Below are 21125 nucleotides of genomic sequence, written 5' to 3'. Positions count from 1 at the left end.
TGTAAACATCTCTCCCTCATGAAAAATTATCCTGTAGGAGAAGGAATGCTTAAGCTCTCTCAGTGGTGGGTTGCATGAGCTGTCAGTGTAATGGTCACAGCCACATAACTTATAAGATATTGTCTTGATAATAATGCTTTTATTCAAACATCCTCATGCACTTAAAGGAAAAAAAAAAGAGTGAATAAGTGTCTGAGCACAATGGAGTTGATATTACTCGATCTTTTGATACGAATTTCCCTGCTGTTAATGCAGGGAGAATTTTGTTTTTCACTGATATGAAGATGTGCTTCTACTCAGGACCACCACAACTGCAAGACTCCTCTCAAGATTTCATCATGCAGAATCCTAGCACCATGCCAAAGCTAAACTCTCTGAGGTGGAGCTTTTATGAAAGAACAGTTTCCTATCCAACAAGTGTGGTTTCATCAGTATGAAATATTTTACAGGAATGTGTCAACTCTGATGATATTTTCAAAGATAAGAAGTTGAAACAAATAATTGTGACACTATAATTTTATTTTAGTAATGTTGAAATGTTTTGTTACAGTAAGACACAGTCTTTCTTACCTTCAAAGATAAAAAGGTTTGCTATGTCATTGGCAATTCAATTCATTTTATTTAGACTCTTAGGTCATACAAACATTTCTTAACCGTATGCTATTTAACAGCCCTATGCTTGGTATTTTTCAGATACAAGATTTTAATGGTGCTCATTATTATAATTTTTATATAATTTATTTTCAGTGAGAAATACATGCTTTTGGTTCCAGAAGAGAAAATGATCACAACATCGGGATTTCCCAAAGGACAGAAATTCTGGTCCATCCATTTCATCCCATGAGGGGCTCTTGTTCATGACTAGGAAATGTGGACTTGTTCCAAGTGCAGAACAGGCTCCAAAAGTCCCAAACCACCAGAAGCTCCCAAAGCCCCAAGAGCTCACAATCAAAGTAAAAGGCAGGGGGCAACAGATGGACGGAGACAGATGGAGAACCACAAAGAAACCTGGAGACACAACAGGTCAGCCTGATGACAACCATCTCAGTGGTTTCCTCTTCAGCTCACACTCAGATCTTGCAGACCTGTCTTCCTTATGTTGTCTTTAACACTTTCATGTCTTGCCATGACCAGAGAAACTCATATTTGACCATCTTAAAAGGACTGTGCATCTTATGTCTTGGTTGTACAACGGCTCTAGATAGGAATTTGATTCACATTTGCCTTCATCCTGTGAGCTCAGAGGCTGCTGGTAAGAGATACCAATCACTGTGTGTAAATGTCCCCTCACATGGCTTTTCTATGGGATAGGAGAGATTAAGTCGGAAAAGAAGCATTGCATACTTAGAGCAATTAGTAGTAGTTTTCTGAAAGATGGCAGAACAATGTATGTTTCTTTTAAATTGAAAGTTTGAACTAAAGATATGTGTTTTATATAGATGTGGCGTGCATGGCTGGCTCGTATAAAACCCATGACAAAGCATTAGCAGCTCTTAAAGTAGACAGATGATGTAGAGTTAGTAGATACCATTAAACACTTTCATACTCCAATGATAAATGATGGTGGGGAGCTAGAGATTGTGTTGCCTTACAAAATTCAAAAGTAATTTTTATGCTTGTAAACCTCTTTCTCTAGAAAGAATTACTATGAACGTTGGCCAACAGTGAACAAAAAACCTTATGACAGAAGAAAACAAAAATGTACTTTAAAATTGTGAAAGTCTCTATGGAGAGCAAAAGGGGTGAAGCTGGCAAAATTGCTGGCAGCATAAGGACACTTGAACAGCAGGAAAATCTGATCTTCCTTGTTATGTGAGTGAGCGAGGTCATAAACCAGTGCAGACACTGAGAATATTCACTGATGTTGTGTGTGTGGTTTGATGACGTTTCAAATGTCATTTCTGCAGCTAAAAGCAGATTTCTTTCCAGAAACACTGTGCTAAAGGAACAGATCCACACATCTTAGCTTATAGTGTATTTTCAGATGAGATCTGCTGAAGGATGTCCTATGGAAATGAGAGATGAAAGCACTGAATTTCTCTGGGATTGGCTTTGCCTCTGTGTACAGCAGTTTCCCTTACAAGCAGATTTAAGGCTGATGAAGTAACCGGTGACAACGCCAGACTGGATCTCTTTCTTTAGTATCTCTTAAGCTTTGGTCTGCTGTGACTTCATTGGGGGCTTGAGTACCACAATCCAAACGAAATACAAAGTTCTGCGGTTCAGTTAGCCATGGTTATAGTCTATTGTGTAATGAGACAAAGGGAAATGTAGCTCTCCACAAAATGGAACTGCTGCTGCTATTTTATGAAACAGCTGCATTCAGAATGCCAGCAGAAGCTGCTGTTTGAGTGTTTTATTGGGATTATCTGTTAGGAATAAATTAAAGATTGCTTCATTTAAAATGTGCTGCAGGAACTTGGCAGGTTGAAAAAAATCAATTTGTTGCCAGAGATCTTTGTTAAGTCAGTTATGATGAGAAGATGAGGACTTCTGCATCCTTCCATCAACAAAAGGAATAAATTATCGCAATAGCTGGAGCTTAGAGTGCTTAGCCCTTGCAACACTTCTTAGTGGAGCAATAATATGGAGCCGTCAGCTGACTTGAGAGTGCATTTTCTCCAAGAAACTCGAAGAGCAGTTAAAGCTAATCTTGGCAATAGGGATGCAGTCTGTTCTACTGTATGTTGGCACTTGACTTGCATGCTGTATCACTTGATCAGGAAAAGTTGCATGGGATATGTAATTACATGCAAATGTTCCTCAGGATGGAAGCATCATTCTGTCAGACTGAGAAAAAAAGATTGGTCCCGTTCTTCAGATGTGTTCATTAGAGAAATAACAACTTAATATTTTTTTTAAAGCTTTGTTTTAGGGAACTCCATCCTCTGAAAACCAGAATCAGCCCTGGAGATCTGTACATTTTCTTTGAATCAGTGCCTCCTCCAAAGAGCACATACACGCCAGCATTTGAAAGCAATTATCAGAGACATTTTAAGAGGAAATCGGGGACGCGTTCTGGGAATGAAGGAAGAAATTTCTCATTCTTCTTTACTTCTTGGGTTATATTGCACAGACAGATCTCACATAGAATGAAATTCACCCCTGAGCAGAAAGTCAGCACAAGGCAAACAGGTTTCTCTTAAGCCTGAGGGCTTAGATGAGAGTTAAGTGGTGGACAAGTCCAATGACGGCCCACAGCACAATTGTGCATTTTATTAACCAAAGATGTCTCCTTGTTCTGAGCCAGCACTATCCCACTAATACATCCAATGCAACACTAAGACCTCTTTGATGGGGTCTCATTTTTGAAAGCCAGAAATGTTAGATGGGGATGTTTCTGTTGTCTCGTGTTACAAAGATAAGACTCAGATTTTGAATTTTCTTAAACTTGGGTAAAAACCAAAAAGGGTCATGAGTTAAGCTTTTGACTGCATTGTATTAAAAGCTGTTTTAGTCTCTGCTCTTCACTGAAGGTGTTCTTGCTTTCAACCACATTTTTAATTGTCTTTCAGTTGAAATAAATTCTTTGCAGATACGAGAGAAGGATAATAGAGTTTTTTTTCTTTGCATTGAAGGATTATTTAAAGAAGTTCATTGCCCAGTTTACCACTCTTTAAGTAAGAAATCTAGGGTTTAAATTTTGTCTATTTCATTTTCCCCTATTCTTATTTATTTATTTTTTTACAGAGACAAAAGCTTGGAGAAATTGTTACCAGAACATGGTTAAAAGTAAAAATAGCCTTGTTTACAACTAGTACCTGTTGCATTGAAGATTTCTAGCTCAACCTACTTAGTAAGACTTCTTCCAGCTGGATTCTCAGTGATGAATAGTAAGCTATATTAGATTCTAAAGTTGAAGATGATTGTAAAGCTTTTCTGTGTCTTTAGATTTACTGAGAAACTGTAAAATTAAAGTGCAAGTATAATCTCTTCTCCAGTAGAATTTAAAGGGAATTAGATCAGCTAATTAGAGGATGCAATGCCAAGCTCCATCAGCATGCCAGGACTCAGCTTTTTGAGTCAAAGCCGTCGCAGTCAGGCACTTTCTAAGCCACTGGCTGCACTGGAGCCTGTTGGTGCTGCAAACCTTATAACTGAAGTGCTCCCAGCCAGGCCCTCTGGGATCCAGATGTGGCGAGGGTAAAACACGTCAGCCCTACAAATCTGCCATGCGGGACAGAAACTTCCCAGACCGTGGACCTGACTGTCAGCACCATCTTTGCTGGCTTCACACCACAGGTTGCAAAAGCTGCGCCCAGCAAGGGAAAGCCTTGGCTGTGACTGGGACCTTGAACTACCTGTGCCACAGATAACTGTAGAGCTAGATGGAGGGAGAGAATTTGTGGCTCAGGCCCATGGCTTCCATCACTGGGGAAGCTGTGATGGCATTAACAGTGGTGGGAGATTTTTGCCAGTTGAGGTAAGTTCTAGAAAGCAGATAAGATTCAGGGTTAAAAAAGCATCAGAAGGAGCACTTCATAGCTTTGGCTGCATTCCCCCCAAAGCAGCACTGTCCAAGTTAGAGGCAGCCATGTGGGGAATTGTGGGCTTATGAGCTCTTTGATCTGCTCCCATCGTGCTGATACACCTCCTTTCTGTCATCCCAGGCTGGGCTTGAAGGGCCAAGCGTGGTCCAGATAACACCATTTTAAAAATATCTCCATCAGCTTCAGCAATAATAGCATGTGAATGAAGAAATAAGTTTCCTGTGATGAAGCAAGGAGTTTTTCTGGGAAGTCAGGGTGAGGAGGAAATGATTTAAATGAACCAAATGATCAGTCCTAAGATAACAGGCATTTCAGTCTAGAGCTCTTCCATTTACTTTGTTAATTTGTCCTCATATCCAGTAGAGACATAATTCAGCAATGAGTCATTATTAGGCATAACAAAGCCAAATATGTATTTGCAGGCAATTTTTAGGTGGTTAGCAATCATTTGGAATTCTGTCCTCCCAGCAGATGCTCTTTCTATTTCTGTGATTTGTGGAAATCCCAGTAGGCAAAAAAAAAAAAAAAAAAGTAAAATTAAAAGCACTTATGAGGCAAAATCCTCTCTAGGAAGACTGAATATTTTCTTTCTATTATCATTGTTACTTTTCTTCTATTGGCTTTTCCAGGCATAAGCATTACTTTTAAGACTGAACTTGCTGAAAGACAGAACTATGTACCTTTAAGATAAACCACAGGGAATTAGTATCTAATCAAGCAAAGGATTGTTCGTGCACTGTTTGTCCAACCATTGCAGAGACAACATGTAACCTCTCAAGACATTTCCTTTTTTTTCCTTTAAAAGATTATGATTTCTTTCAGTAGTCAAGCCCAAACATTTCATGTGATCAAATTAAGAAAATGTAAGATTCTTTGCAATGGGGAGGAAAAAAGAATCGCTACACTGACAAATTGTTTTAAAGCTTTCTAGGGACTACACAATAGCTCTGGGATCCCTTGGGTAAAAATGAAATAGCTGCACCTTAGGAATATAATGGAAAGATATTATCAGCCGTGGTTTACAGGGGTTAGAAAGAGGATCCAGCCAGACTTCCCACAGAATATGTGAATAATCTATGAGAAAGTTTGAGCCCATTAAGGATAACTACACAGTATATGTTAAACCTTGATAGATGTTATACCCTATTGGAAGTCATCTACTTTTCTTTTCCGATAGCCTTTTAATTTATACTTTAATATAATCTTTTAAAAATAATTCTGACTGTACTGCACTTCTGACACACAGACCATCATTTTAAATCCTTTTATCAGCACATGTATCATTTTGTCTCATACTAGTAATAGGATGGGAGTCAAGGAATATCTATAATTTCACCTCATGCCTCTTAGCAATAATGGATTTATGTGTTGCAATGACATACTGTATAACTTGCTATTCATTGAATGATACCAAAGTACTGAGGAAATTTGTTCAGTGACTGTTTTGTGCAAAGACCATAAACAGTCCTGGGATCAAAGCAAGGGCTCCCATGGCTCATTGAATGCCCAAAACTGTAGGCTGAAGTCCTGTTCTCTTTACTGTTTTCCTTTTGCTCCATGAACAGTGAATCTCAGCTACATGCATGGGGCTGAACCACTCACCTGCATGGAAAAAATACGTGCTGCAGAGTGAAGTGGAACATAAGTATGTGTCCAGTCTAGGGCCAGGGTCTCTCATTGCTTATTGTGGGTGCAGATTATGGTGGGAACTGGCAATGAGGTGGGCTCAGTGCTCTGAGAGTGCCTCCGGAGAAAAAATCTGTAGGATTAGGTGCTTGAATGGAGCAGGTGCAGTAGGGATGTCACATGTGGCGTGTTCCCTTTGCTTTCCCTATTAAATCAGCATAGACTGGAGCTGGTTAAAGTGCTTCTTGGCTCAATGTGCTGGAGTACATTCCCACAGTCCCATGTCTCTTCAGACACTGGACAGGGTGAATAAGTGCACAACAGAGGATTTGACCCAAGGACCTCTCCTGTATTTAATATGAAATTAACTAAGCTGCTTTGCCTGTGTGTTTTTATTGCTACTTTCTGGCAGTGCAGACTGTAGTCTAAGGACTCCCATTACTTAAATCCTCGCAAACACCCAGTCATACTCTTTTCATGTTTTTCTGTGCTGCTTTGAATTTCTACCTGCTTTGCTGTACCTGCCCTTCCCATCCAGCCTTATGAGAGCAATCCTACCAACCTCTTCCCCTGCTCCAGCTGAGCCCTCTAACTCTTTCATTTTCCAGTATTCCACATTAACGGCAACTCTCACTTTTTCCTAGGGCAGTGAAAATGTGGCCACAGAGCCCAGGAGAAGAGATGGTACTTTCTTCTTTAGGACTTTATCTGTATAACCTCATCATACAGGACCGTTGAGAGTCAAACTCCAGCATCTAATGAGTCTCCACACAAATGTGTGTAAGCTGTAACTTTTCAAAGACCCACAAGGCAGTCAAATTTGGATGGGTTTCCATCTGCAGCAAGATACCCTAAGCCTGCCCAACACTGGCAAAGGGTGTTATGGGGTTATGAGTCCATAACGACACTTGAATGTATATAGTCCCAAGGAGGACCCAATATAGCTTTCTGGAGGAAAAGTATCCAGCAGTGTATCTACTACAGTGGCAAAAACGATGTACATCCTCCTAAGCCTGTTGACTGTTTAGGTCCAACCTTTGCACAAGAACTATCAGCAAGAGGTGAACACTTGTTGAATATAATCCACCCCAAGCAGCTATAGCTTGGAAATTAAAAACTACCAAGATCAGGAAGTGTACGAAAAGTTCAGCAAAACTTAGCTATTGGCTATACTAGCTGTACTAGCACTGTTGTATCTCAGTTCTCATAGATTCCATCTAGAAGTTTTCTCTCTAGATTCTTAAATCCAGACAAAAAGTCAGGTCTGTGCAAGACGTTGAATATTCTCAGTAGAAATTAGAGGTCATGGGTTTGTGATCAGCTCCAGAGTTTGATCTTGCTTGATAATCAGAGTTTGACCAAAGCTGATTTTCTAAACTGGTTCTTGAGAAAGAACCTTTGCCCCATGATGATGCTGAGGTATCTGTGAAGAAATAAATTGGTCAGGTAATATTAGCTTGTCCTTACTGACAAAATGTATTAAAAGACACTAAAAATATGTGGCACACTTAAGACCTTGTTTCTTGGAGCTGACTGCTGTAGTTTCTACAGGCCTATTACAATTATGAATGAAGTATAAGGTTTTCCTATTTAGCCAAAAGTAGGACATACGATGGTCAGCAGAAATATGCTGGTAGTGGCTGAGTGGGAAACATAATGATTTATTGCATTCAAAACTGACCCATGAAGCCCACCAGATGTGAAGGTTAGGGCAGAATTCTCCACCAGGGAGTACAACATCATGCATTGTGTAAAGAAGTCTGTTGAAGTCAGTTGATGGACAGCGTGTTCTGGAGCTGTGTGCAAGCTTAAAAACAGGTGCCAGAAAAAAAGAAAGGAAAATCTAGAATCCAGCTAGCAAAGGTAACAGCAATTGGACAATAAGAGCACCAGTAACCCACAAGAGGAAAGGAAATGGGTGGCAGAAAAATACTGGTGTACTAGTGTGAACTGAAAAGTACATGGGCCAGTGTATTTGCAGGGATACAGTGTATACAGGGAGCTTTAATTTATTAGTCAGTTATTAGCAGTGGAAGTAAATGGTTTAAGGAAATGGATGGAAATTCAGTGGTTTCTCTCATTTTTAACAGTGATTTCTTCTAAAAGCTGTGTTCTTGTTGTGTTTTTTTTGTTTGTTTGTTTTTTGTTTTTTTTTTTTACTTGGATAAGAAGAGAGTTTAGGCAGCTTCTCAGATTTGAAGAAAACCGAATAAATTGTGCTTTTGCTTGCCAAGACAACATTTATTGAAGCTCTGTGTAGTGCATGCCCTACTGAAGCAAGTAGATGCTTGGCAGAAGGAAGACAGAGCTGAGGAATAGTTTCCTCCTGCAAGAAATGGGTATCTCCCAGTCAAGCAAGGCCTAAACCAATCAAGTAGTGTGAACCACAGATACCAGTGTATAATTCTAATCTTTGTACAGTAATAAGATTTCATGATTACTGCTTTGTAGGTTGCACTCTGGTCAAGCAAGATAAGTACTGGCAATTTCCCTGAGCCTGAATTCAGTAAGATATCACATGTCACTTTCAACAGTGTTCTCTGTATGCTGTGTTGAGATCAAAACCTGGACTAGAGTGTATCAAACAGATCACATAGTTTGTTAGGTGATGGTGCTGTTAGGATGGCACAGTCTATTTCAATATCAGGAATATTCAGGCTGAGGAGTTTTATGAGTTTGCGGCTGTAATTGCAGTGAGGTTTTGAACAAGTTGCAGGACTAGATTTTTGCTTGGTGTAAATTGTCACAGAGGGGTGAAGACTCATTCTACTTAAGTATGGCAGAAGGGCTTAAGGTACAAGATCTCTAGGAGGAAGTTGTGTTGGAATGAAAAAAAACCATCAAATAAATAGGACAAACCCATGTGAGCATGATCCTGTGGTCAGCATCTTCAGTGCTGCTTGAATGCCACTAAGTCTGAGGACTATCTCCTTGTCATATATTCAATGTGGTCATGACATATAGCTGGATTTGGAATCAGAATTCTCTGAATGCTCAAAGAACAAAGTTGAGTTTGACTGGCAACATGTGAGTAGGCACTTTAATCTGTTTACCCAGTTCTGTATTAAACCTCTGGAACATGACAGAAATCAGCCAGTGTACCACACTCGGGAATCAAGCCTATTAACAGCGATGAGTTAAGATGTCCTACTGTTGAAGGGGGTTCTCTTGCAGTTCAAGAGAAGCGTGCTCAGTTCTAGATTTACCACATCTTTCCAAGCAAAAATGAGGCAAGTTTCTTCACAACTTCATGTTGCTTTGGTAAAATTGGGGTTATATCCTTATTTCCCATGTTTCTTGCTCTACAGAAAAGGGGGAACAGAAGCTTCTCTTATTACAGCTAGGAAAAAGGAATGATCTGGGCTAAGACTAATAGTTGCTGCAATGATACAAGTAGTAAGTCCTAAAACCTTGTAAAAAATGTTACTGTGTTCAATTGCAATAAATTAGCTCTAGTTATTGGAAGGTTTTTCTTTGCACTGCAGTGATTAAAGCAGATAAATAAGAAGCCGGACAATTTTTGTGTGTGGTTACTGTGTCTTAGGGCTGCCTCTAATAGCCCCAGTGATCTTTCCATCGTTGTTAATGGGTATTTAATTGGGATTTATTTCCATGGAATTTTTGTACCTTCAGATCATTACAGCACTGAGGGAATTTTATAGCCATGGGGATCAACACGGTCTCTCTAGAGGTTCTGTTTGATGAATGAAGTTGGAAAGAGTTGACATATAGTTAGAGACCATTACCATTTAGAAACACAGGAGCGAGATCAATCCTTTTCAAAAGGATCCTCTTTGTCCTATACTGTCTGCCAGTCGTGACTTAAAAAACAGGACAAAGAATGCATCTCATCTTTTCTTCTGTTGTTAATTGATCTTTCCTCACAATCCTGTATGCTTTCTTTATTTCAGAGCATTGAAACCAAATGGAAACATCCATCTGTGGAGGAGATAGCTATTGCATTTTGCCCCACCTTTCCACAGCTTATATGATCACAGAGAAGAGTGGCTTGGAAATGGCAGCACTGTCTTGTGATCCAGGGGGGGTGAAATCAATTCTTCTCTATGGCATAGATTTCCTTGGCAAATCACCTGTTTCTCAGAGTGGAGGAAAAATTTTGGTCTTTTTCTACTTTGCTAAGTGGAAGGTCAAGTGGTTATTTAAGACTCTGAATGAATGATGTGTGACATAAAATAACAAAGATACAATAAATACAATTTATCTTGTTCTATGGCTTCTGCAATACGATTAACTGAAATACTGTAGTTAATGTGTAATTAATGAGTGGATGGGCTGTTGCCAGCTATGTACATGTTTGATATCAGCAATATTTTAAAGTAAATGAAATTAATAATGAAGCCTTTTTGACAAATTTGTATCTTGATAGTGCAGAGTTCCCCCCCTCATTCAGCCATCAGCTATCCCTTATTTGAAGAGCTGAACCAGCTTGACTGGGTCAATGCCTTTTCTCTTGGTCCCTTCCAGTTTTCAGAGGACTTTCCATCTGGTTTCTCTGGTGGTTCCTCCTATTATTTTTTGTGTGCATGCTTGGGTATTTGCAAAGCTTACCAGGAGGACCCTCTTGTTATGAGCAACCACTTTAAAGCATCCCCCTGCTTCTCGGTACTTTGCTTGACATGTAGTTAAAACAAATTTCCACCTGGCAACTGTTCCTTTCTTCTTTTTTTTTTTTTTTCTTTTTCCAGTCCTATGAGTGAGCACTCAAGACAGATTTCATTTCCTTTAATTGCTCCCAACCTGTACCACTCGCTGCAGTTGGGCCTGAGGAAAAGCATTCAAGGCAGCAATCTCCAGGCCTTTAAAATTACCCATTCTCATTTTCACGTTAACCCTTCAGTTCTCTGCACACAGGTTGTGGCATTTGGCAACCCACCACCTGGTGTGAATTTTGCTATGGCAGGATGAGGTTCCAAGCCATCATCTGCACTTATATTTTAACTCTTAAACTCCCAATAGATTATTACGTGCCTGGAAATGAATATGCTCACTGCAGCCTCTTTTTTTACCCTTGGTATCTACATTATTCCCTTACTTTTCCTCTGCTTTTATGATAGACTCCCTCAGGTCTCCTCCTCTTTAGCGTATTTTCTACCAGGACCTGCAGTCCCTCTGTACTTCAAAGCCACCATGCCTCCCCAGCGAACCTAACCCCTGAACCCCACCTGTTTTCAGGCCATTTTAATTCTTAACTACTACCACAGCAATCAACCTCATTTGCTTTTCTTCCTGACGCACAAAGACATGGGCCCATGTCAATAGGGGGTGTGCTTTAGGCATGCAGGCTTGGCAAGGAACCAGCTCCCCTTACTGTGAGTAGACAAGGGTCATTTAATTTATCTGTAATTCTGTAGTCTATCAGTGCCCACCCCATCACTCCATGCCCTCCCTGGCTCACAGACCAGAGTACCAGAAACCAGCTTCCCTGCAAGCCTGAATCCCAGACTGAACAGAACCACGCAGAGGAAAAGGAGTCATTTTCCAAAGGCTTCCAGCAGCACTGACCTAACAAGACAGGATAAAACATGGGCTATGGCGCAGATGGCTGAATTAGATGTTCTAGAAGCTACCTAAGTCTCTTAGGAAGTCTGCAGGAAGCAGAATACACACATTCACCAATCCCAGCCTTGTGTCTTAACTACCCTCAGGCTTCATCAGTTGAATTTATCTTGACTCAGCTTCACAGTTGGAAGGATCAGCTGGGAAGGGCTGTAAGTCATGTGTTCCTTGGTTTGTGAGGTGCAATTCAGATACTGGAGGAATCATCCACAAAAAATTGATGTTTAGCCCCAGAAGGCAGGCTCTTCTCATAAGCAAAGCCTTCATAGAAGAAGGACAAGTCATGTCCCTTCTCTGGTGCAGGTCTTACCTGCAGATGGGGAGGGATGCAGGAAACCATCTAGTGAGGTGAATTAAAATCATAAGCTGCACAGGCAGAGACATGAGGAAGAACCGCTTAAGTAGTTCTTTGCTTAATATTATGTTCATATTTGTGGGATAAAATGGATTTTTAAAGAATCTGTTTACAATTGGATGAATTATATATATATACCCATTATGTAATTGAATACCAACATAATCTTCCATAATGACAGGCAGAAGCCTTCTAATGTTTGGGACGGGACTGCTGTTTTCTTCTTGCTTGCCTATCTTTCAGATCCATTGTTTTGCAGTTCTTTACATGATGCTTCCTTTCTTCCTTCTTTGAAATTCATCCATGCTAACTGGCTGTATTTATTATTATGCTCCCTTGAAAATATCTTTCCTTTATTACTTATGTCTTGATAGCATTCCAAGCATGCCATGCTGCAGTGCTTTTTTTTCTTGCTGTTGCAAGTTTAAGCCTCTCGATCTAGTCTTGTACCTCCACCAGTCCAAAAATGGGATATAACTATCTCTATGCAAGGTGAAACAAATGTCTTCAGAGGACAAAGAAGAACTATAGTGAGGCTGCTTACAGGCTTAGAAGGGATTTTTCCCTTCAGTGATTAGAAAGAACAAGAAAAGAAACTCATACGAGTAAGCATTTGTTAGTTCAGTTCCTGAATCAAATACCCCATTGATTTTTAGTATCATTTGATGCAAAAATTGATATATTTTTTTCTTTTAAACATGTTTCTGCTGGAAATTTTACTGCTCGTGTGAGTGTTCTAGTTTATTCTTGTTTGTTTGTTTGTGCCTTGGCAATACGGCACAATATTCAGATAAAAAATATTATTCTGTGAATTAGCGATATGTTTAATACTGAAGGCATTCTTCATCTGCCTTTCAGACACTGGTATATGGAGTTTGTTTGTAGAAGGGCAGTCTTGTGGATTGGCTTTATGGGGGGGGGGATGCTTCTCTTTTCAATATTACAAAAAACATCTCATTTTGTGAAAAAACCACAAACTCCTTGAGAAGCAGAGAGGCTTTCATTTCAGAACTGAACTGCTTCTGTCCACTTTTCTTGGAAAATCGTCAAGGAGTCTCCAGATCTTGAATGTTGATGTTTGCAATCTCCTGTAAAAGAAAATACCCCTTCCCCTCATCTTCTCAAATGGTGAATTATTATATACATATTTGAATGTTCACATTTTGGTGGATGGCTGACCACAATATGCCCTGCAAGAAATTATGAGCCTTTTCCTAACTTCAGCTTCACAAAGTCACGTTAAACATTTTCTCGCAGCGTTCATTAATAGCACGAGCAGGTTTATTCCACGACTGGGGATTTGTTTCGCCATGGGCTAAATTAGATTGGCCACATGTGGTGCTCAGAGTGCCACAGTGGGGTCCATGTAACACCCTCTACATGTAACACCACTCTGCTGGAAAACAAGGGAGGGGGAAGAGGGAAGGTTTGGAAGAGTCGATAATTTTGCAGTTTAGCTCAGTTTCTGGTGGCGGTTGTTGTTGTTGTTTTGAGTTGTGTGTACTACGTTTGAAGAGAAAGCTAGGACTGGTTGGAGCCTTAGTAAGAAATAAAAAAATTGGAGGTGAAAGGGCTCACTGATAAAAGAGCTGCTTTCATTTACTGCTCCAGGCATCTGCTGTAAAGGAGCCAAAGCGAATGTGCGAGCATCAGAGACAGTCACAGGAGGGAGGAGGCAACAGTCAGAGCTGTGAGTAACTGTACATAAACATAATTTAAATCAAAACAGCTGAATTACAATTTAGGACATAAAAGGAAAGAGAAAAGGTGGAATGAAGTAAAGAAAAACAAACCCCACAAATCGACCACAGTCAAACGAGTGGGGAACGCAGAGGAGCAGCAAATGGAAGGCAAAAAAATCAGCAAAGCCATCAGGGTGCAGTGGTTCATTCCTGTGGTACCCTGTGGTTCCCAGCTCAATTACTCAATCAGGTCTCCTGCTTTCCAGGCCAAGAGGAGCCCTGAAGTACCAAATCTTGCCTTCAGGCTTCTCATTTTCAAACACAAGGCTCTTTCCAGCTCAGCCTCCCCATGCCCACCTCTTTATGCTGCTCCGTGCCACCTCACAGCCCTGCTGCTCCCAGGAGTGCATTAGCACTCGTCATCTCGCCATCTCATGTCACTGCTGCTGTCTTGTTCTGTGTTCACACAGCTCCTTTTACAAAGGAGTTTTCATCCACAATTAAGGCTCCTAAGCCCTAACACAACAGCCACTGATGCTCCACAGCCACTGGGGCTTTTGTGTCTCCTGCCTTTTCTCAATCCCACCCAGTGTCGCTGGCTGGTGTCCCTACAAACAAGTACAAATCTGGATTTATAATCCTATTAAATATTTGGCCTTGATGATACCATGTGGCAATGAGTGCCACTGATGACTCAATTTTAAATGTGTTTTCCTGACATTCTAATTAAATGGGGAGAGCAAGAAGAACATTGCCAGGTCAATGTGGCTAAGGGAGAATGTTGTTGATGGGCATCACAAAGACTAATTGACCATTCCTTCAAGTCCGAGAGACGTTGCTGTGATGGAACAAAGACCTGTCTTTGTTCAGTGGCCAGAGGAGAATGGCAAGAGCAGAAGAAAACAGTAGGATAGAAGGTGTCTCAAACAGAGGCTGTTGCCCCATACTTCTGAGGATGTTATTAACGGCTCTGCCTGCAGTAGACCTTTCGGGAAACGCCTCGCTGGCTCCACTGCTGAAACCTCCATTGTGCCTGGAAGAATGAGGGTTTAAACCTTTCCCCAGATACTTGGGTTTTGCTTTCTCATTCATGCAAACTTAGCTTTGCTTGCACGTTGGGCATGTTTCATTTCTCAGGATAAAATATGAGAAAATGCTAAGAAACAAAATAATCCTCGCTCCTTTAGGAAAGGCCCAGTTATTTCCCTCACTGATCCATATGTCCAATTAGTCCATAAAGAGTTCCTCTCAGCTACTTTGATATACCATTTTCCAGCTTTAGCAACATCTGAGCCATCTGATGTGTGTGTGTGTGTGTGAGCACGCAGCAAGATGAGGACGTGCGACAATATTTTTTCTACAGCAGAAATGTGTATATTTCTTCATGCATACATAATTAAAAATGGTTGAAAGCGACTTTGATTAAGCTTCCTCAAGAATTCAAACTAATGTTAATCATATTTCAGGAGCGATCATGCAATAATATTTTTAGCCAAAAAATAAGGGAGGCTGTTTGTCTTGTGGCTGGAAACATTTTGCAGTTCTTACTTCAGCTCATCCTAACAAGTGACCACTGTTGAGCAGTTACTAGGATAAATAGTGCATAATAGCAAGGACAGAGAGAAATGAAGAGTCATAGAAAAGGGAGGAGAATCTTGTTTCATCTCAGATTTGAAACAACACAGAGGCCAAAATCAGCAGGGTGGGAAGTCTGTTCCAGATGGCAGAGCTGCAGAAGTTGCACCAACAGTAGCCAACTTGTGGGAAGAGGCAGAGAGAAATAATACGGTTTCATCCAACAAAGTATCAGGTAATATAAGAGAGGGACTGAACAGTGCCAGAGCTCTGACTGATGCTTCCTGAAGGGGATAGTCCTGCAATAATTGGGAGGGTCACAGTGACTCAGAAACCATGCGCTGCAGGGGAGCTGGGGCGGCAAGGGGGGTTAATACTTTTTTCCTAGATGCAGCACTGAGTCATAAAGCCTTACCCTTTTCTTTCTTTTTTTTTTTTCCCCTTCGGGCTGTTCTGTTAAGTAAAAATGATGTGGTATGTTCTTTTTCCAGAAGCTTTTGAGATTTTACATTTTGGAGAGTCATCTCCAAATGGATATTGGGGAATTTTGGATGTCGGGGGAAGTTCTTTACAGAGAGAGTGGTCATGTGCTGGAACAGGCTGCCCGGAGAGGCTCTGAGTGCTCTGTCCTTGGAGGTGTTCAAGGCCAGATTGGATGGGGCCTTGGGCATCCTGGTCTAGTACCAGATCAGGAGGTTTGTGGCCCTGACTGTGGTAGGGGGTTGGAACTTGATGATCCTCGGTGTCCCTTCCAACCCAAGGCATTCTATGATTCTATGATGTCACAGAGCCCAGAAGACACGCCCTCATCGGTGGGACACCATGTCCTCAGGCAGCTCTATTGTCTCTTATAGAATCCTTAAAGTTGGGAAGACCACAAAGATAATCTAGCCCAACCATTAACCCTGGGGCCTGTGACTGCTCCAGACCATGTCGCTCAGTGATATCTACCCTTTTCTTGAACACCTTCAGGGACATTTCTTATGCAGAAGATGCCAAAAGTAATTGAGAATCTCCCACACATCACACTGGCTGCCAGCACAGAGCAAGTGGAGAACATCTCATGGTCCTTGATGCGGATTTTAGAAATGCATCAAACCTGAGGTTTTTCAAGGTCCACACTTGCAGACAGGACCCAGCTGGCACTGCCAGATGTTGGGCTCTCAACCCAGCCTGGCATTTTGTAGGGACGGCTGTCAACCAAAATTTATGGCTGAGCACTGCATAAGTAGGACTAACACGAAGAGACCCCACTCCACATTTGGCTTGTGGTTAGAAATGAGCTCATCTCAAGATTCATTTCCGAGCTTGAATTAGGATGAGGTTTGGGCTTGGAGCTGGCAATCCAGGAGCCACTGTTCAATGATTTCAGCTGCAAGATATTAAAATCATTTGCATTCAGAAAGAACCTTCCTAGTATTTTGCCATGTTTCTTAGAAACTAGTTTGATTGTTGGAATTGAAACAGTTAAGTCATTCGGGTTTTGCTGATCTGACTTTGATTTCACATGATTTTAGAGCAGCTTGTATATAAATGCTAGCTTTTAATGATGCAAGGCCTTAACAGTTGGTTTAAAAACTGAACAATGAACATGCCGATTAACTTGCCACAGAAGACACACACATTGAGTCTCCACTGGTTATTTGGCAACATCGTGAATACTTTCTTCAAACTGATTTCATGACTACACACAGTCTGGAATAGCAACCAATCCTTCAGACAAAAAAGTAGTTTTTAGGACTTTGGTCTTCTTATTGTTCACATTGTTCCCCAAAATTCTGTTCAGCTTTTGGCCTACATTTTTCATGAGGAAAATAAATAAATAAATGCTTTTTTGGATGATGCTGAGATCTTAAAAAGTCCTGCTAAACTTTCTGGTTTTAATTTCCTTAATCTGAAAATAATTTTAATTTGTAATTCAGAACTTAAATCACCTGATCAGTTTTTATTTTCCATTTTCCCAAATTCAAGCAGCTTTATTCGGTGCAAGATGATACTTTTTGACTAATCGGTCAATTAAAAGCATCATTTTTCTATATGCCCAACAGGAAGAAATAGAATGAATGTTCAAAATGTTCAGTGACCTGAAAAAATCTATTTTGTACCAGCTCTGTTCATCGAGCTTTAAAACCAGGGCTGTCAGTGGGAGGACCCCAAAGGAATCTCACCCAATTGAACTGAATGGACCACTGTGTTCTTAAGGGGCCAGTCATCTTCCAAGCAGATTTTTTGTACATCACTCCCAATTTAAGAAGCATGCAAACATGCAGCTGATAGCAATCTTTGACTGAAGTGTGTGTAGGAAAGAAGCAGAAACCTTGCTGCTCTTGATCAGATATATTTTTAAGGCCATGGTGTATTTTCCAATAACTGTGCAGAATTTAGCGTTGTCATCTCAGGAAAATTTGAGAGGAACAAGGTTATTTTTAAAAAAGCAACAAACAGAAGAGGTTGACAGATGAACTGCAGTTGCTGAAGGGACCTCCAAAGCTTTACAAGCCTTTCTCCTTACCATTTACCTCCTCCGTTCTACCTTCTTTTGCAAAAAATGATACTTTGCTGGTCTATATTTTTACTGTTGTGGGCAGAATGTCTATAAACTGATCTTTATAAATCCCAGTAGAACGTCCATATTATATCCTGCAGGTTTTTCTAAGTTTATACAATACCAGCACAGTCCACCTTGGCAAATGGACCTCCCTGAACCTAAAGGTTGTGCCCCTGGGCTTCTGATCACTGAACATGTGACAAATCTTTGAAGAGAAATGGAGCTGGTGACACCAGGTGGCACACTGAGAAGGGCTTTAAGAGGAGCTGTGCACACAGGGCTGGGGGCACTCTCTCCTCTTTTTTGAATCGTTGGCTGAGTTGAACAACATTTCAGGCTAACCTGAGTTCTCTCCTTCTTGTTGCCTCAGAATGAATCAGATACGTCAAACTAGAAGAGGATTTCATTTCAGGTTGAAATATATATACATTTCAGTTATTTTTCTGCTCCTGTTGTTGTTTTTAACCCTCTTAAAAGGGAACTTGAATTCAGTTTCTGAATTAGAAGTTCCTTCCAAATGAAAAATCCAAGCATTTATTTCAGGAAAGGCAAAGGGAAATGCATTAAACATTCATTTCAAATTTGACCTAATTTGATTTGCTGAACCTAACATTGATTCATCAGCACCTTTCCTTGGCTTGGAAAGGAGCTCTTCCCAGCACGTTGCACAGAGCCCTCCCTTCAGAGATGCTGAAATGTCAGGTTGTGCTCAGCCCGATGCTCTCGGTGCCATCTCACGCCCACTGGCAAATGGTGATGGACGGCACATGTCAGGTGTCAGGGCACACAACATGGCCTAAGTGGGTATTCAGTGACCGCATGGTCAAGGTGTTTTGCTGGTGTGGTGGCCCCAGGGCATTCCTGTGCAGTCACTGGCCACAGCACCTGTTGTGATGCCTTCCTTGGCTCATGTCACTCCTTGGCTCTTCTTTACCCTGATGGTGCCAATGAGTTCGTGCTGAGTCCCAGGAGCTCCATTTCTATAGCACACCAAGGAAACTACGGTAATACAAGACACCTCTGTCTGCTGACATGACTCACAGAAACATAGACTGGCTAAGGTTGGAGCGGACCTTAAAGATCATCTAGTTCCAACCCACTGCCAGGGGCAGGGTTGCCAACCACCAGATCAGGCTGCCTAGGATCCCACCCAACCTAGCCTTGCATGCCTCCAGGGACATACTCATCCTGCAGCACCACTCTCTTCATGTGCTCAAGGGCAGCTTTTGTGCAAGCAGGCTTCTGACATTTGTCACATATAAAACATGAGAACCATTCAAGGGGTGCAAATTTTGCTATGACCATCTCTTCTAGTATGAAACTTGTGACATAGAGGTGGCTGTATCTACCTGTCAGCCTCCACCCCTGCCAGGCATTTTTTACTGCTGACTCTCCTATTTTTTGTCGTGCTCTCTGCTTGTTGTCTGAGATGAGATGAAAGATTTTTAATAGTGATGGCATACAGCTCTAGAGACAAAAGGGCCTATTCTTTTCTTATCTTGGATGTGTTAAAAACACTCTACCTTCATCCCACTATGTTCAAAAGGAGACAAAAAGTGAAATGAAGTGAACAATTTTTCAGCACCATTAATAAAACAACCCCAAATGATATAAAATAGCCTTGCTTTCCAGCTCCTTGTTTCACATGACAAATACTGTACCCACGAGCTTTGCCTTCTCTCTTGAAGAGAGAGAAAACCTTCAGAACTTTTTCTGGGCTCTCAAACTTCCAGCGCGGTTCGTAGGGACTGTAATTTAGCCCCAGGCATTTGAGAATCTACTTTGTGTGTTTTGGCAATGACATGAAAATGCAGAGAGAACTGTACATCTTGCAGTTGTATGCTGAGCTAGGCGATCTAAGGGGCCTGTCTATAATAGAGGAATCATCTTTTCTTCAATGAAGTGCTACTATTGTTGTGATCTTCAATAAAGGATATAATGGATGCATTCATGTGGTGGCTGTTGTTTGTGTGTCATTCTTTCAGCGTACGGCTAAGCGCACAAGAGTCTTTTAAACTCTTCTCTACTCAGATCCAGTAGTGCTAGTATTTTGTGCCAAACTAGGTTGGTTTTCTCCCTGCAAGCTTTTTTTCCTATTATTTTTGGATAAAGCCAATTGACCATGAAATACCTCTTTATTGCAAAATGATATCTCGAAGCCCTTACTGTGGGATCATGGGTCAAAACAGCGGCATAATGCCCATTTGCGTGGAGGTGCTGGTCGCTTAAATATCCAGCTTTCTAGAACCAGTCACTTTGGCCCATCGTAGGCGCATTAAGAAGTTGATATTTATTTAGGGTCAGAAGTAGTAGTCAAAGCTTTATGCTACAATTGTATCAATAGCTATTTTTTATACAAGAAGTTCAAACTAAAGTTAAGACTTTCATGTGAGTAAACAACATCCCCAGGCCTTAGAAGGGTGACCTGAATAAAGCCATTTCCTTCTGTTTGATTACAGTACAGGGCAGGGGAGAGATTTTCACAGACAAAAGGTAATAATTGTGTCGGGAAAGGCAGAAATTTGCATGAATCTACAGAGCAATGGCATGAGCAAAGAGCATCTCAGCACGCAAGGTCTTTGCGCACTTATCACAGATGCAGTCCAAAATGTGTCAGATAGCTGGCTCTGAACTGGGGTCCAGGCTTTGAGGAAGGGTGCTACGCAAGAGGGTAGGCAGCAGTGCCCAAAGTGAGGCTCTCACAGGCCATGAGAGGATGCTAATTTTTCAACCATACCGCAACAGTTTTAGAAGAGGGGAAGGGGAGGAAATGTTGCCTTGAATCTACTCTAAAGAATTTACGTGAATCAATAGGCCTACGTTTAAATAAGTTTAGATGTAATTATCCGTTACAAATCTGGTTTTCTGCCTTGTTAGCCGGAGATCCTAGGCACTTTCATTTAAAATTTGTTCCAATCTCAACCTCATTTAACTACACAATGAGAACAGTTTAGGTGAAGAGAAAAAAAAAAAAAACAGGAAAAAAAAGAACAACACAAAACCTTCCAACATCTTTTCTTTTTAGGTGAGTTGAAAAGGATGAGCACCTAGCAAGGTTTTTTCTCAAGTCACTTTTTAAAGATTGTTATTATCTTTTCATATTAAAGTTAACATTACCATATGCTGTTGAGCTTTTGTTGATGGCGATGCTTAAACTGGGATGTTGTTTCCTTTGGAGATTCTTACTGCCAGTCATTAATTTACATTTTTTTGAAATCATACAGCGAGTGCTTTGTTGATGCCTGTTTTCATTTTGTTTCTCTCTCTTTTCA

General features: G+C 40.9%; 1 long non-coding RNA gene across 15 annotated transcripts in view; it reads left to right on the top strand.

Annotated features, from left to right (window-relative positions):
• The window catches only part of LOC110399933, a 53865-nt gene that overhangs the window by 32212 nt on the left and 528 nt on the right, over positions 1-21125 (top strand). For 10 of the 15 annotated variants that reach the window (XR_002439476.1, XR_002439477.1, XR_002439474.1 and 7 more), the window contains one exon: positions 748-3541. This is a non-coding gene — a long non-coding RNA (uncharacterized LOC110399933). The other 5 variants (XR_002439473.1, XR_002439469.1, XR_002439475.1 and 2 more) reach the window with 5 other exon arrangements.

The sequence above is a fragment of the Numida meleagris genome, chromosome 5 (assembly GCF_002078875.1).
Source record: "Numida meleagris isolate 19003 breed g44 Domestic line chromosome 5, NumMel1.0, whole genome shotgun sequence".
In the NCBI taxonomy this organism is placed as follows: Eukaryota; Metazoa; Chordata; class Aves; order Galliformes; family Numididae; genus Numida; species Numida meleagris.
Note: the sequence above shows the minus strand (reverse complement) of the source record. Positions and strands in the feature narration are given on the sequence as shown.